Source organism: Pantherophis guttatus, chromosome 3 (assembly GCF_059756535.1).
Source record: "Pantherophis guttatus breed Tessera chromosome 3, ASM5975653v1, whole genome shotgun sequence".
Taxonomy (NCBI): Eukaryota; Metazoa; Chordata; class Lepidosauria; order Squamata; family Colubridae; genus Pantherophis; species Pantherophis guttatus.
In genome coordinates, this window is record NC_142065.1 from 210,314,586 (window position 1) to 210,329,129 (window position 14,544).

The following is a 14,544-nucleotide window of genomic DNA, read 5'->3' on the forward strand; positions in this document are numbered from 1 at the left end:
AGTGATGAAGCACCCACAACTCCTGGTGGCCAGTTGTTCTACTGGTTAATTGTCCTCACTGACAGGAAATTTCTACCATGTTTCCCTGAAAATAAGACCCTGTCTTATATTTTTTTGAGCCCTGAAATAAGCGCTTGGCCTTATGGCCGTGCGCTCAAAAGCCTGATTGGGCTTATTATCAGGGGAGGTCTTATTTTGGGGGAAACAGGGTACTTAATTCCAGGTTGCTTCTCTCCTTATTTAATTTCCATCCATTGTTTCTTGTCCTGCCCTCTGGTGCTTTGGAAAATAAGTTGACCCCCGTCTTCTTTCTCGCAGCCCCTCAAATACTGGAATACTGCTATCATGTCACCCGTAGTTCTTCTTAAAGAATGGACCATAACTACAAAGCTACAAGGCTGTGAGAAACAGTGGTTGGGGCGATTGCAGAACCGCAGCTAATCTCTAAAGTTTTTCCTTTGCTGCAATGACTAAAAATGGAGAAATGGCTCGCCTGATTTTGCCCAGCTCTCAGCAGGAGCGAAGGAGAAGAACCTCTGCTGGGATACCACGATCAAACCCTCTGCCTTTCCGATTCCTTCCACGCACATCCGAGGCTTGCTAAAAACGGCCTGTGAAAGAACGAGACTCCGTGATATCGTTCAGACTCCGGGTCAGCCCTGCTGCGTGAGGCTTTTAAGAGATGGAAACTTCTATCGGCCAAGAAACACCATTAAGCACAAAAGTAACCCTGACATATTCCTGCCAGATAATTTCTCACAAAATAATAACCATGGCAACCGAGAGGCAGGATCAGGTTAGAAATAGGCAACCCTGTTCCCGGGATGGCACTCCCGATTATTTGCATTGGATCCCGTCCTCTCAATTCAAGCTCTTCAGACTTTACAAAGGAACCGTTTGTCTTGGAGACGCTCCATGATGGCCCCAAAGTCAGCTTGTACGTTATCAGGGCTTCTCAACCTTGGGAGGTGGATGCCGGGTGGACTTCAACTCCCAGAATTCCCCAGCCAGCTCTGGGGAATTTGTAAAAGACAAGACAAGGTTGAGAAAGAGCCCAGGTCACCAATGCTGAGCACGTTGCTCGGGAGCTTGGAAGATGGTGAACGTTTCTGTGCCAGGCATAGAAACATGGACTCATAGGGCTGGAAACAGGGGTGAAATGCTCCTGGTTTGGACCGGATCGCCCAATCCGGTAGCGATGGAGGCGGGTGGTTTGGAGAGCTGGTAGCAAAAATCTCTGCCCCCCCTTCCATGCCCACCTGAGCCGCACAATCATCAGAGGCTTTTTTTTAACTTTTAAAAGCATTTTTTCTACAACCTCTCCGGCTGAAAAAATGCTTTTAAAAGTAAAAAAAAGCTTCTGATGATTGCGCAGCTCAGCTGGGATCTTCAGAGGCTTTTAAAAGAAAAAAAACCCCCTTTTTTTCTTTTAAATGCCTCTGACGATCCCAGCTGAGTTGCCTGATCATCAGAGCCTTTTGAAAACGAAATGGTTTTAAAAGTTAAAAAATAAAATAAAATTGGCCACGCCCACCCAATCACATTACCCCCCCCCCCCCCCCCGTCCACCAAGGTACGCCCACAGAACCGGTAGTAACAAATTTTAGATTTCACCACTGGCTGGAAAGGACCTTGGAGATCTTCTAATCCAGGGGACTCAAACTCAAGGCTCGAGGGCCGGATCTGGCCCATGGGTTGCTTAGATCTGGCCCATGGGGCCACCCTGGAAATAGCAATATTACCCTGGTAATAGCAATAGCACCCTGGTTCAGCCTGTGGTATCTCTGTCAGTGAAAATGGAGCTTGGGGAAGCTGAGGAAGGAAGGAAGGAAGGAAGAAGATTATAATGAGAGGGAGGTAGGATCTGAAGGAAGTCCTGCCTTATCACTTGGCCACCACAAGTGCCCCTCCGATATGAGTGATGTCGATCTGGCCACACTCACACTGGCCACACTCACCCCACCCTTGCTCACCCCACCCACACCCACCCCGGCCCCCCTGAGGTCAAACACAACCCTGATGCACAATCCTTAATGAAATCAAGTTTGACACCCTGTTCTGTCCCCGTCTCACACACGCACACAAACAGACAGCCGGGGGTTAAATAAACTGGCAGACAACAAATTCTTTCGATAAGAAGATTGGCAGCAACCCAGTAGCTGCTTGCCAAGAACTTTACTCATAAACAAGATACACACAGTTCAAGAATTGTCAAGTCCAGTCCGTAATTAAATCCAAGGCAGATGATGTTGTTTCTAAAGATGCAATGTGACTCGATAGTAGTTAGTTTTGTCCGTCACAGAGTCAAAATGGCCACCTCACCCCCTTATATCCCCTGTGGGGTGTGGTCCAGTGACTCAGCTTAATCTCTGGCACGCCTCCTTTTCTGTTGTGTGCGCTTGTCTCTCCGACGCTGGCGTGGATCCAGCCAAGACTTATCTCCTTCACTGTCCGACTGTGAGGAGATATCTGGCTCCTGGCCAATCTCTTCTCCTACGGGAGACACCTGAGGCATTGCCAGTGAGGAGGGTCCTGGAGAGGGAGGCCTGGCCAACTCCTCTCCTTCATGTTCGGAGCCTACTCCCTCCGATAAGTCGGCCTCGGGGGTCGGAGCCACAACACACCCCTGTTCTAATCCAATCCTCAGCTCAGGGTGGGAGACCTTATATCATCCTGGTCAAATGGGTGTCCAACCTATTTTTGATAAACTTCAGTGATGGACTCCCAAAGGTGCTTTTTTCAAGAGGCAACTGGACTTCCTTGTTTTTCTTTGAAGATGTTTCGCTTCTCACCCAAGAAGCTTCTCCAGCTCTGACCGGATGGTGAGGAATGGAAGGATTTATACTCCTTGCAAACAGCTGGTCATTTGCATTCTTTTAGAGAGTCATTGAGGCCACTTGGAGGTTTATCTGTGTCATCAGGGTCACCTGAGTGATGTAAATGGATGTGACTACAACAGTCTTTTCAACAGCTCCAAGAAGGCTCCACACACATTTGCATTACTCAAGTGACCTTGAGGATGCAGATAAACCTCCAGGTAGCCTCAACGACACTCTAAAAGGATGCAAATGACCACTTGCCTCTTGAAAAAAGCACCTTTGGGACAACCATGACCCAGATGACCAAGAATCTCCATCGACCTTCAGTGATGGAGCACCCACAATTCCAGGAGACAAGCTATTCCACTGATGAATTCTTCTCACTGTCAGAAAATTTCTCCTTACTTCTAGAGAATTCCCTTAACAAGCTTCCAACTATTACTTCTCGTCTTGCCCTGTGGCCAAAAAAAGGTGGTAGAAATTGTCCGCGACTTGCTTAACGGCGTAACTTTTGGTCTTCCCAATCGTGACCGTACGTTGAGAACTACCTGCAGTCATGTTTTGTTTTAAAGAAAAATGAGCTTGTAACTTGAAATTCTTCCAACATAAGAATTATTGGGTGGGTTGTTGTTTTTTTCACTAAACAATTTGGAGCCTAACCAGTACAACTCTCTGGAACATTTCTGCAAATTAAAAATAACAGTGTGAAGGTCTCTAGAGAGCCACACTTTTTATTTATTAGTTTACTAGATTATATTTGGATTTATGTATTTTCCAGGGAGACGTTTGGCATAAGGGAAACCTTTCTTCTGTGGTTAAAAAAAGAGAGAGAGAGCGGCGGCAGCCAAAAAAGTCAGTGCAGTCTTAGGCTGCATTAATAGAGGGATAGAATCAAGTGAAGTTCTAGTACCACTTTACAAAGCCTTAGTAAGACTAAGCGTGGAATACCAAATCCAGTTTTGGCCACTGCAATATTAAAAAAAAGATGTCGAGATTCTGGAAAGAGTGCAGAGAACAGCAACAAAGATGATTAGGGGGCTGGAGCAGTGGGGAAATCCAATTTTTTTTTTTACTACTGGTTCTGTGGGTGTGGCAGGGGAAGGATACTGCAAAATCTCCATTCCCACCCCACTCCAGGGGAAGGATACTGCAAAATCCCCATTTTGCTAATATTTGTTTCTGTGCCAGAATAGAAGAAGCATCGCTTAGAAATTGCTGGAATGAATCAGGAGATTCCGATAGAGAAGAGTCAGAGTATTATGTTTTACGCTCAGAAAAAGAGAGCTTGTGGTCAGAAGAGACATTTTCCCGAAATTCTTCAGACCAGCTAAAAAAAAGAACTGTAATAGTGAGACACACAATTTGAACCTCTAGCTAAGATTCTGTGCAGTTCGGAGAACCCCCAAATCCCACTCCTGGCTGGCCCCGCCCACTCTGCCCCTCCCTTCCCAGGAGTCCCCACGCGGCCCATTTTGGATGCAGGTAAGTGCGCTCACGGAGGTTCTGGGAGGGCGAAAAAGTGGCCTACCAGAAGTTCAGGAAGGCCGGAAACGGGCCTCCAGTGGGGCCATTTTTGCCTTCCTGGCGGCTTGAGAAAAGCCTTTGGAGCCTGGGGAGGGCAAAAATGCCCCCCTGCCATAGTGCAGGAGGCCGATTAGGCCACGCCCACCATGGTCACACCCAGGGGTGGGTTCCAAATTTTTTTACTACTGGTTCTGTGGGCGTGACTTATTTTGTGGGTGTGGCTTAGAGGTCATGTGACTAGGTGGGCATGGCTAGGTGGTCAGAGTCATTTCTGGAAGGTCCTCGCACTTACGACCAGTCCTTGCACTTACGACCTGACTAATTTGTTTGCTTTTAACACTGATCAGCTGTAGGACGGCCCTTTGAAGCCCCGTGGCAAGAGTTTAAACAGTTTTTTTCCCTCTAGTCATCAGCTGGGACTCAGGAGGCAGCAATAGATTGGGGGTGGGACCAAATAAAAGGTAAGAATAACTGGGAGGGTGGGGGGGTGGGAGGGCGGGGGGAGGAGAACCTGTTCGGTGACGTCATATCGTCACCGCTATCGGCTCGGCCGAACCGGACCAAACCGGGAGGAACCCACCACTGGTCACACTCACCTAGCAACCGTGCAGAGAATCCCTTGCTAAATTTTTTGAAGCCCAGCCCTGGCTACAAAGTCCAGATTCCATACTACATTCAAGAATGGTTCCAGTTCTTGGAAAACTTCAACAGTTCAAAACACCAGCCGGATATCTCATTTTTGGAAGACCACTTCAATAGAATTGGGGTGCTCCCTATGGGGGGAAGAGAGAACCAGTTTGGTGCATGGGTGAAGGCACCAGTCTATAAACCGGGAGACCCTGAGTTCTAGTCCCATCTTAGGCAGAAATTCAGCTGGGTGATTTGGGGCCAGTTACTCTCCCTCAGCCCTACATAAAAGAAGGCAAGGCAAACCATTTTTGAAAAACCTTGCCAAGAAAAGTATAGGGCAGGGGTAAATTGCTACCGGTTCAGCCCGGTTCAGCCAAACCGGTAGCGATGGCGGCAGGTGGTTCGGAGAACTGGTAGTGATGGCAGCATGAGGCTCCGCCCACCCACCCAGTCGTCGTCATTACTTCCTGTTTTTAACCAGGAAGTAACCTTTTTTTACACTCTTCGCATGTGCAGAAGGGTTTGCACATGCGCAGAGGGTTCGTACGTGAATGTGACGCACTCGGCACATGCACTTCCGAACTGGTAGGGAAGGTAAGTAGATTTCACCCCTGGCGGGGGTGTATGGCTAGCAGCCAATACTGGAAAGAAGGGAGGGAGGGAGAGAGGAATGGAATGGAGGGAAGAGGGAAGGATGGAAGGGAGGGAGGGAGAGGCAGAGAGGAAGGAAGGAAGGAAGGAAGGAAAGAAATAGGGAGAGAAGAAGGAGATGGAAAGAAGGGAGGGAAGGAGGAAGGAAGGGACAGAGAGGAAAGAAGGAAGGAAAAAATGAACGAAAGAGAATGAGACAGAGAGAAAGGAAAGAAAGAATGGGAAAGAAAAAAGGAAGCGAGAAAAACAGGAAAGAAAGAAAAAAGGAATTGAGGGGGAAGGGAGAGGGAGGAAAAAGGGAGGAAGAAAGGATTTCCAATGCTTTCTGCCTGTTTTCCATAAAAGAAGCTCAGTGGGGAAGCCAGCAGGAAGTCGAAAGTCATTCCAGCCCCCTCTGCATTTTTTGGTCCACCCTTGGACATTCTCTTTCTCTGTTTAGGTAAGGAAACATCTCTAAATGATGAGCCAATAGGGGTACGGGTTCTCTAGTACCCTAAATAAAGTTCTAAAAGGCCTCCAAGACCACTGAAGAAGCAAGAGAGGAGAAAGCCATTTATTTCAATGGGTAAGGCCTGGATGCTCAGGGACAAAAGCTAGTTTGCTATAGAGCCCAGCCTACATTTTGAATGGATGTGAAACCATGGATTGATCAATTTGTTGAGAAACTCATGAGGACAGTTGTAAGATTATCGGCACGAGATTGTTCTGCTATCTGGTTTTTGAAGGAGCAATGCGATTTGGCACCTGAGATAAGATGGCATAATAGCATATTGCAATCGTTTGATAAACAAAAACACTTTGGCTGGGGAGAGAGACAGCTGACCTTGCATAGCTTAGAATTTGATGGGCGTCCATTAACCCCAGGGGTGGGCTTCCAAAATTTTAGCAAGGGTTTCTCTGCCCGGTTGTGTTGTGGCTCCGTTACCTGAGCCTGTGTCATCGGCAGGAGAGGACTCCGAGAGTGAAGGAGAGGAGTTGGCAAGGCCTCCCTCTCCAGGACCCTCCTCTCTGGCAATGCCTTCGGTGTCCGCCGAAGGGCAAGAGATAGGGCCGGGGCCAAGCACGTCCACGCAGCCACAGGTGGACAGTGATGAGGGTAATGAGTCTTGGCTGGATCCTCGGCAGCGTCGCAGAGATAAGCGCGTGCAACAGAAGAAAAGGCGTGCCAGAGATTAGGCTGAGTCACTGGACCACACCCCACAGGGTATAAAAGGGGGTGAGGTGGCCATTCAGACTCTGTGACGGACAAAACTAACTACTATCGAGTCACATTGCATCTTTGGAAACAACTTTATCGGCCTTGGATTTATTTTACGAAATGGACAATTCTTAACTGTGTGTATTCTGTTTATTGAGTAAAAGTTCTTGGCAAGCAGCTACTGGGTTGCTGCCAAGCTTCTTATCAGAAGAATTGGTTGTCTGCCAGTTTATTTAAGCCCCGGCTGTCTGTTTGTGTCCGTGTGTGGGATGGGGACAGAACAGGTTGTTGGGTGGGTGTGGCCATGGTCGGTGTGGCGTAGTCAGCCTCCTGTACCATGGTGGGGGGCATTTTTGCCCTCCCCAGGCTCTGGAGGCTTTTCTCGAGCTTCCGGGAGTGCAAAAACAGCCTCCCCAGGCTCCGGAAGCCCTCTGGAGGCCAGTTTCCGGCCTTCCCGAACTTCCAATAGGCCTGTTTTTCACCCTCCCCGAGCCTCCATGCATGCCCGCACTTACCTGCATCCAAAACGGGCCACATGGGGACTCCTGGGAGGGGTGGAGTAGGAAGGGCCAGCCAGGAGTGGGATTTGGGGGTTCTCCGAACTGCACAGAATCTTAGCTAGAGGTTCTCCCGAACCCCTATGAACCCTCAGCAGCCCATCCCCGATTAATCCTAACCACTAGGAAATACAGTACTTGAGACTAGACTTGAAGAAGTGGCAAACGGTAGCTGGCTAGAAACCAGGAGATGGTGAGTTCTAGTCCCGTCTTAAACACGAAGCCCTTTGGGGACATTTCAGCTGCTTTTCAACATGTGAAAATTTCAAAGTGACAGCCCTCCACTTACAACCACAAACACAACATTTCTGTTGCTAAGTAAGACATTTGTGAAGGGATTGTTGCCCCGTGTTACGACCTTCCTTGCCACCGTTGTTAAGTGAACCGCTAGTGGGGTTAAATTAGTAACACATTTTTTTCCGTGAATCTGGTTTGTCCCTTGTCATAAGATCGCCAAAGGGGACATTGTCACGTAACCTCAGGGCTTGGTAACTGTCATAAATATGAATCATTTGTCAAATGGTGTCCTCCTGGATTCATGGCTGTCTTTAGAACAGCACTTGACGGCCGTGACTGGGAGGATTTTTCAGCAGGTTCGCCTGATCCACCAGTTGCGTCCCTTTCTAGATCGGGACTCCTTACGCACGGTCACTCATGCCCTCGTCACCTCCCATCTGGACTATTGTAACGCTCTCTACATGGGGCTCCCCTTGAGAAGCACTCGGAGGCTCCAACTGGCGCAGAGTGCGGCCGCGCGGGTGGTGACGGGAACGACGTGGCGCTCCCATGTAACGCCTCTCCTGCGCGAGCTGCACTGGCTCCCGGTGGTCTTCCGAGTGCGCTTCAAGGTTTTGGTTATCACCTTTAGAGCGCTCCATGGCTCAGGACCTGGTTATTTATGGGACCGCCTGCTACCACCAATAGCCTCCCACCGACCAGTACGCTCCCATAGAGAGGGGCTCCTCTGGGTGCCGTCGGCCAAACAATGTCGACTGGCGGCCCCCAGGGGGAGGGCCTTCTCTGTGGGGGCACCTACGATCTGGAACGAGCTCCCCCCGGAGATACGGAGGATCCCAGATCTGTGCACTTTCCACCGTGCCATCAAAACATTTCTTTTCCAGCAGGCCGGCCTGGCCTAACCTCTCTTTTAAACTTTTTAAAATTTTTAAAATTCTTAAAATTTTAAATTTGTCTTATGAATTGGGGTGTTTTAAATTTCATTTTTCGGGCCAATTATGTAATTGTATTTTAATGGTTTTTTAACATTTGTATTATGTGTATTTCCCCTTTCCCCTTTTTAAATGGAAATTTTAAATCTGGTTTTAAATTACTGGGGTTTTAAATTTGTTCAGCCAAATTATTTAATTCATTTTAATTTATTTTAAATTTTGTATTTATATGTTTTATTCCTATGGGTGTTCACCGCCCTGAGTCCTTCGGGAGTAGGGCGGTATATTATTAAAATAAAAGAAAGAAAGAAAGAAAAATGTGTGAATTTTGATCACAGATTCGGGATGCTGCACATCTGGTTGAGAACAACGTCTATTAAATTCCTGCTCTTAAGTAAACAGCTTTAAAAGATGTAAAAGGATTCCAGGGAGGATCCCTCTCTCCTTTTTTTTTTCCGTCTCTGGATCCCCCATCAGATTTTTTTTTTCTTTTCTGACCTTGTTTTGGATCTACCAAGCATCCAGCCTGCCGTCTGCTCCTTAGTGGCTGCAGCATTTAAGCTGGGAACTGTTTCCATGACAGCATAAAGGATGAAGATGTTTCGGCTGATTATGACATGAAACGCCAGCTCCCAGGGTGCAAATCATTCTGATTGATGGATGGGTTGGTTGGTTGGTTGGTTTCCTTATTTGCACACAATAGCGTTATTGATGTTTGGGGTTCACCCTCTTAAGGACGTTGGAGGGAACGGAAGCGGCAGGAGAGACAAACTTGGCCCACCGGGAATGCTAAATTCTATAAAGGAATAAAAATCGAGGGCGACAAGGAAAGTTGGCAAAACAGAATAATTCCAACGGGATAGCAGAATTGGAAAGGACCTTGGAGGTCTTCTAGTCCACCCCGCTGCTCAGGCGGGAAACCCTATACTGTTTCAGACAAATGGTTGTCCAATCTCTTCTTAAAAATTTGAAGCGTTGGAATGTTCCAATTCTGTTCTGTTCTGTTCTGTTCTGTTCTGTTCTGTTCTGTTCTGTTCTGTTCTGTCTGTCCCTGTCCCTGTCCCTATCCCTATCCCTATCCCATCCCTTCCATATTCCATATTCCATATTCCATATTCCATATTCCATATTCCATATTCCATACTCCTATTCTATTCTATTCTATTCTATTCTATTCTATTCTATTCTATTCTATTCTATTCTATTCTATTCTATTCTATTCCATTCCATTCCATTCCATTCCATTCCATTCCATTCCATTCCATTCCAGCATATATATGTACCATATTTTTGGGACTATAAAACGCTTTGAAGTATAAGACACACCTAGCTTTTGGGGAAGAAAACAAGGGGAAAAAAAATCTGCCTCTGCCTCCCAGCAATTTGCCTACTTGCAGCAAACAGCCTGGTTCAGCTTCAGCACAGCCTGATTTAGTACAAACAGCTGATTGGCGGTTGGATCGGCCTCCTGGAATACCGACGATCAGCTGTTCCAGGCTGCAGGGATTGCCACAGCCTGTCGCCATCGCTGCCGCCCATCGCTGCTGCCACCCATCGCTGCTGCCACCCATCGCTGCTGTCACCCATCGCTGCCTCCACACATCCCATTTTCTGTCTCCGCGCGTCCCGTTTTTGTCCTCTGTGTCAGTGGTGGGTTGCTACCAGTTTGCCCCAGTTTGGACAAATCGGTAGCGGTGGCGGCGGGAGGCTCCGCCCACCCACCCAGACAGCATCAAAAATGCTCTGAGCATGCACAGAACCTTCTGGGCATGTGCAGAAGTGCTGCGTACTCGCAAAGCAGGCATGCGTGCTCACACGCTCCTGATAGCATACCAGCAGTGCCAGGATTTGAAACCCACTACTGCTCTACGTGTCTCGTTTTTGGCCTCTGCGTGCGCTATTTTCAGCCTCCTCATGTCCCAATTTTGGCCCGTTCCATGTGGCAGGGATCGCTGCCACTGCCGCCACCTATCCCCGCCGTCTGGAACAGGCCAAAAATGTGACATGCAGAGGCCGAAAATGGGGTTCACAGAGGCTGAAAAAAGGGTGCGCGGAGGTGGCGATAGGCGGCAGCAGCAATCGGCGGCGACCGCAGTGACGGGCAGTGACGATCCCCGCAGCCTGGAACAGTGATAGGTGGTATTCCAGGAGGCCAATCCAACTGCCAATCAGCTGCTCGTGCTAAATCAGGCTGTGTTGACCAGGCTGTTTGCTGTTTGCTGCAAATAGGTAAACGGTGGGTGGGTGTGGCTTCGGCAACATTCGCTGTATAAGATGCACAGACATTTCCACCCACTTTTGGGGAGGGGAAGTGTGTCTTATACCCCCAAAAATACTGTATATAGCATGTGTGTTATGTGCAGTATGTGTATGGGTAGCTAAATACTTTCTTTTGAGAGCAGGCAACAGAATTTCATTTTTAATTGGGACCAGTGTGCTCACAGTAAAAAAAATGACAATAAAGGTTACCTTATTTTATTTTGGGTGCCGGGCAAAGGGCCCACATATATAGCTGTTTACAGCATCCTTTGTTTATATGATCTCATTTTTACTAGAGTTTTTGTTTCCAGTTTCGGGCAAAATTGGTTGACGGCAAATCATTATTTTGCTTAACGACTGTGGCAGAGTCCCTTAACAAATGCGGGGTTTCATATATTTCCAGTGGGATCTGCAGAGGAAAGTCAGAAAAAATCAATGGGATACCACAACAGCACAATCACTTTACTTTACTTTACTTTACTTTTATTTAACTCGTATACCGCCCTTCTCCCGAAGGTGGTGAACAGCCAACAATAAAATACATACATACAACATCTAAAAAACAGAACTAAAATCGAATTAAATAATTTGGCCCAGACAGATTAAAACCCCAATCAATTTAAAACAGATTTAAACTTTGAAAATTAAAAGATATTAAAAATATTAAAATATTAAAATTGTTTAAAAATTGTTTAAAAAGAGGGAGAAAGTTAGGCCAGGCCCGCCTGGTGAAATAAAAAGATCTTTAGAGCTTTAGAATCAAAGCAGTTGGCAGCCACACACACACACACAAATATATATCCATATCCATATCCATACCCTCATGATGGTGAACCTATGGTACGCATGCCAGAGCTTCTCTGATGGCACGCGAGCCGTCGCCCCAGTTCAGCTCTGTCACGCATGCGCTTGTGCCTCCAGCTGGCCAGCTGGTCTTCGGGTCTCTGCCGCGCATGTGTGGAGGTGGGGCATGTGCAGGGGTGCATGCACATGCGCGAGGGTGTGTGAGGGTATGTGCGCATGCGTGGGCGGCACATGCTTTGCGATGGGGCACACGCCATGAATGGCGTGCACACACAGGGGGCTTGTGTGCATGCCCAGGGGGCAGGGTCCGTGCAGGGGGCCATGTGTGCATACGCAGGGCAGGTGCATGAATGGAGACCATGTGCACATTGCATTTTGGGGGTTCGGGCACATGCACGCACATTCGCGGACACAGTCCGCACTCGGTCCGGAAAAGGTTAGCCATCACTGACATATACATATACATACACACACACACACACACACACACACACACACACACACACACACACACAAAACTTCCTTATAGTTTGATCACCCCAAATCCCTATTTATTAGGTGGACTATATATATATATATATATATGTAGGTCTTTGGTTATTCGGGTTTTCTCCCGCGTAAAATTGGAGGTTTCTTGGCGACGTTTCGACGAAGTCTCATTCGTCATCTTCAGGCTGGTGTTCTCGGCTTCGTGCTTCCAAACTATTTTAACTGATGTTGTTTTGTGTTTTTAATAGGCTGTACACTGCCCTGAGTCCTTCGGGAGAAGGGCGGTATAGAAATAAAATTATTATTATTATTATTATTTATTATATATATATTCCATCTCTCTCTATATATATACAAAGAAGAGATCTTCAGAAATTCTTACATAAGGAAGCAATAGGAGCTGACTCACTAGGGGAAATTGTTGTCCCCAGAGATTTGAAGAACAAACAATACTTTATTATAATCTCCAAAGACATTATTGACATGTTGGATTAGCGGCAGAAACCAGGAAGGGCCCAGAAGGGTGACCGAAAGATGCTAATTCAAAGGAAGGCTTTACAATATCCGACCCTTGACCCTTCCTGATTTCTTTGACATGATTAATGTGACCGAGGCGATTCTTAGGCAGCCAGCAAGGTCAAAAACATCAGATGCAAAACCAAATGTTAAAATAATAAAACTTGATACAGGTAGTCCTCAATTTACAGCCACAATGGAGTCCCAAGTTGATGTTGTTCAGTGAGACAGTTGTTTAAAATGCACTTTGCCTCATTTTACGATCTTTCCCACCCCCGTTGTTAAGCGAACTGCTGCCGTTGGTCAGTTAGTGGCACGTCATTAAGTGAATCTGGCTTCCCCCTTGACTTGGCTTGTCAGAAGTTTGCAAAAGGGGATTGCAATGACTCCGGGACACTGAGACTGTCATAAATATGAGTCGGTGGCCAAGAGACCAAATTTTGATTAGCTGACCCTGGGCGTGGCAATGGTCATAAGTGTAAAAAAATCGGTCACAGTTTTGATCAGGTGACCATGGAGATACCGCAATGGTCATAAGAGGGAAAAACAGTCATCAGTCACTTTTTTCAATGTTGTTGTAACTTTGAACGGTCCCTAAATGAGCTGTCATAAGTCAAGGACTACCTGTAAAACATACTGCATGGAGACAAACCCAAATAGTAGGATTTTTTTTTTTTTTTATAATTTGATTTATATGCCGCCCTTCTCCGGAGTCTCAGGGCGGCTTACAATGCGTTAAGCAATAGCCTTCATCCTTTTGTATATTTATACAAAGTCAGCTTATTGCCCCCACAAACTGGGTCCTCATTTAACCTACCTTAGAAAGGATGGAAGGCTGAGTCAACCTTGAGCCTGGTGAGATTCGAACTAGCAGTAATTGCAGGCAGCTGGTCTTAATAACCAGCTTAATAACAGGGTGCCTTAGACCACTGTACTACCAAGGCTATATAGTCCAATAGTTGGACTTAATCCTTGTCTTTTTCTTTGGTGCGCTGAGCATCCCTTCCGTCATTTCTTCTTCTTCAACCTTGAACTAAGGAGAAATTTCCTGACAATTAGAACAATTAACCAGTGGAACAACTTGTCTCTAGAAGCTGTGAATGCTCCAACACTGGAAGTTTTTCAATAGAGATTGGACAACCATTTGTCTGAAATGGTATAGGATTTCCTGCCTAAACAGGGGGTTGGACTAGAAGACCTCCAAGGTCCCTTCCAACTCTGTTATTCTTAAAAGAAGCCACAAAAGCAGATTCTGATCCAGGAACTTCACCATCTTCTCATTCTTAAGGGATGAGCGAGGTCTCATTTGAACTGTGCAGTAAGAGCTTCAGGGAATTCTCTGTTTACTCCAAAACGCACCTGGGTCCACCAGGTGTCTAGGGAAGACCAAATGAATAGGTCCTATTACCAAAACTTCGGAGAGATCTAAAGCAATCAGAGAACGGCCTCTACCAGATCCCTATCATGCAATATCCTGAGATGAAAACCAGATCTAACACACGACTCCCAGTGTGTGCCAAGTCCTTCGTGATTGAAATCAGGTCAATCAGAATAGATCTGGAAGGGTTAGGGTTAGGGTTAGGGTTTGGAGGTCTTCTAGTCCAACCCCCTGCTCAAGCAGGAGACCTTATACCCCGTTTCAGACAAGTGTCTAGTCTTGCCGTAAAAACTTCCACTGATGGAGCACCACCACTTCTGGTGGCAAGCTGGTCCATTGATTAATTGTCCTCACTTAAAGGAAATTTCTCCTTAATTCCAGCTTGCTTCTCTCCTGGATTGGTTTCCATCCGTTGTTTCTTGTCGTGCCTTCTGGTGCTTTGGAAAATAAGTTGACTCCCCTCCTCTTTGTGGCAACCTCTCAAATACTGGAAGACTGCTATCATGCCCCCCCCCCCAGTCCTTCTTTTCTCTAGACTATCCATACCAGG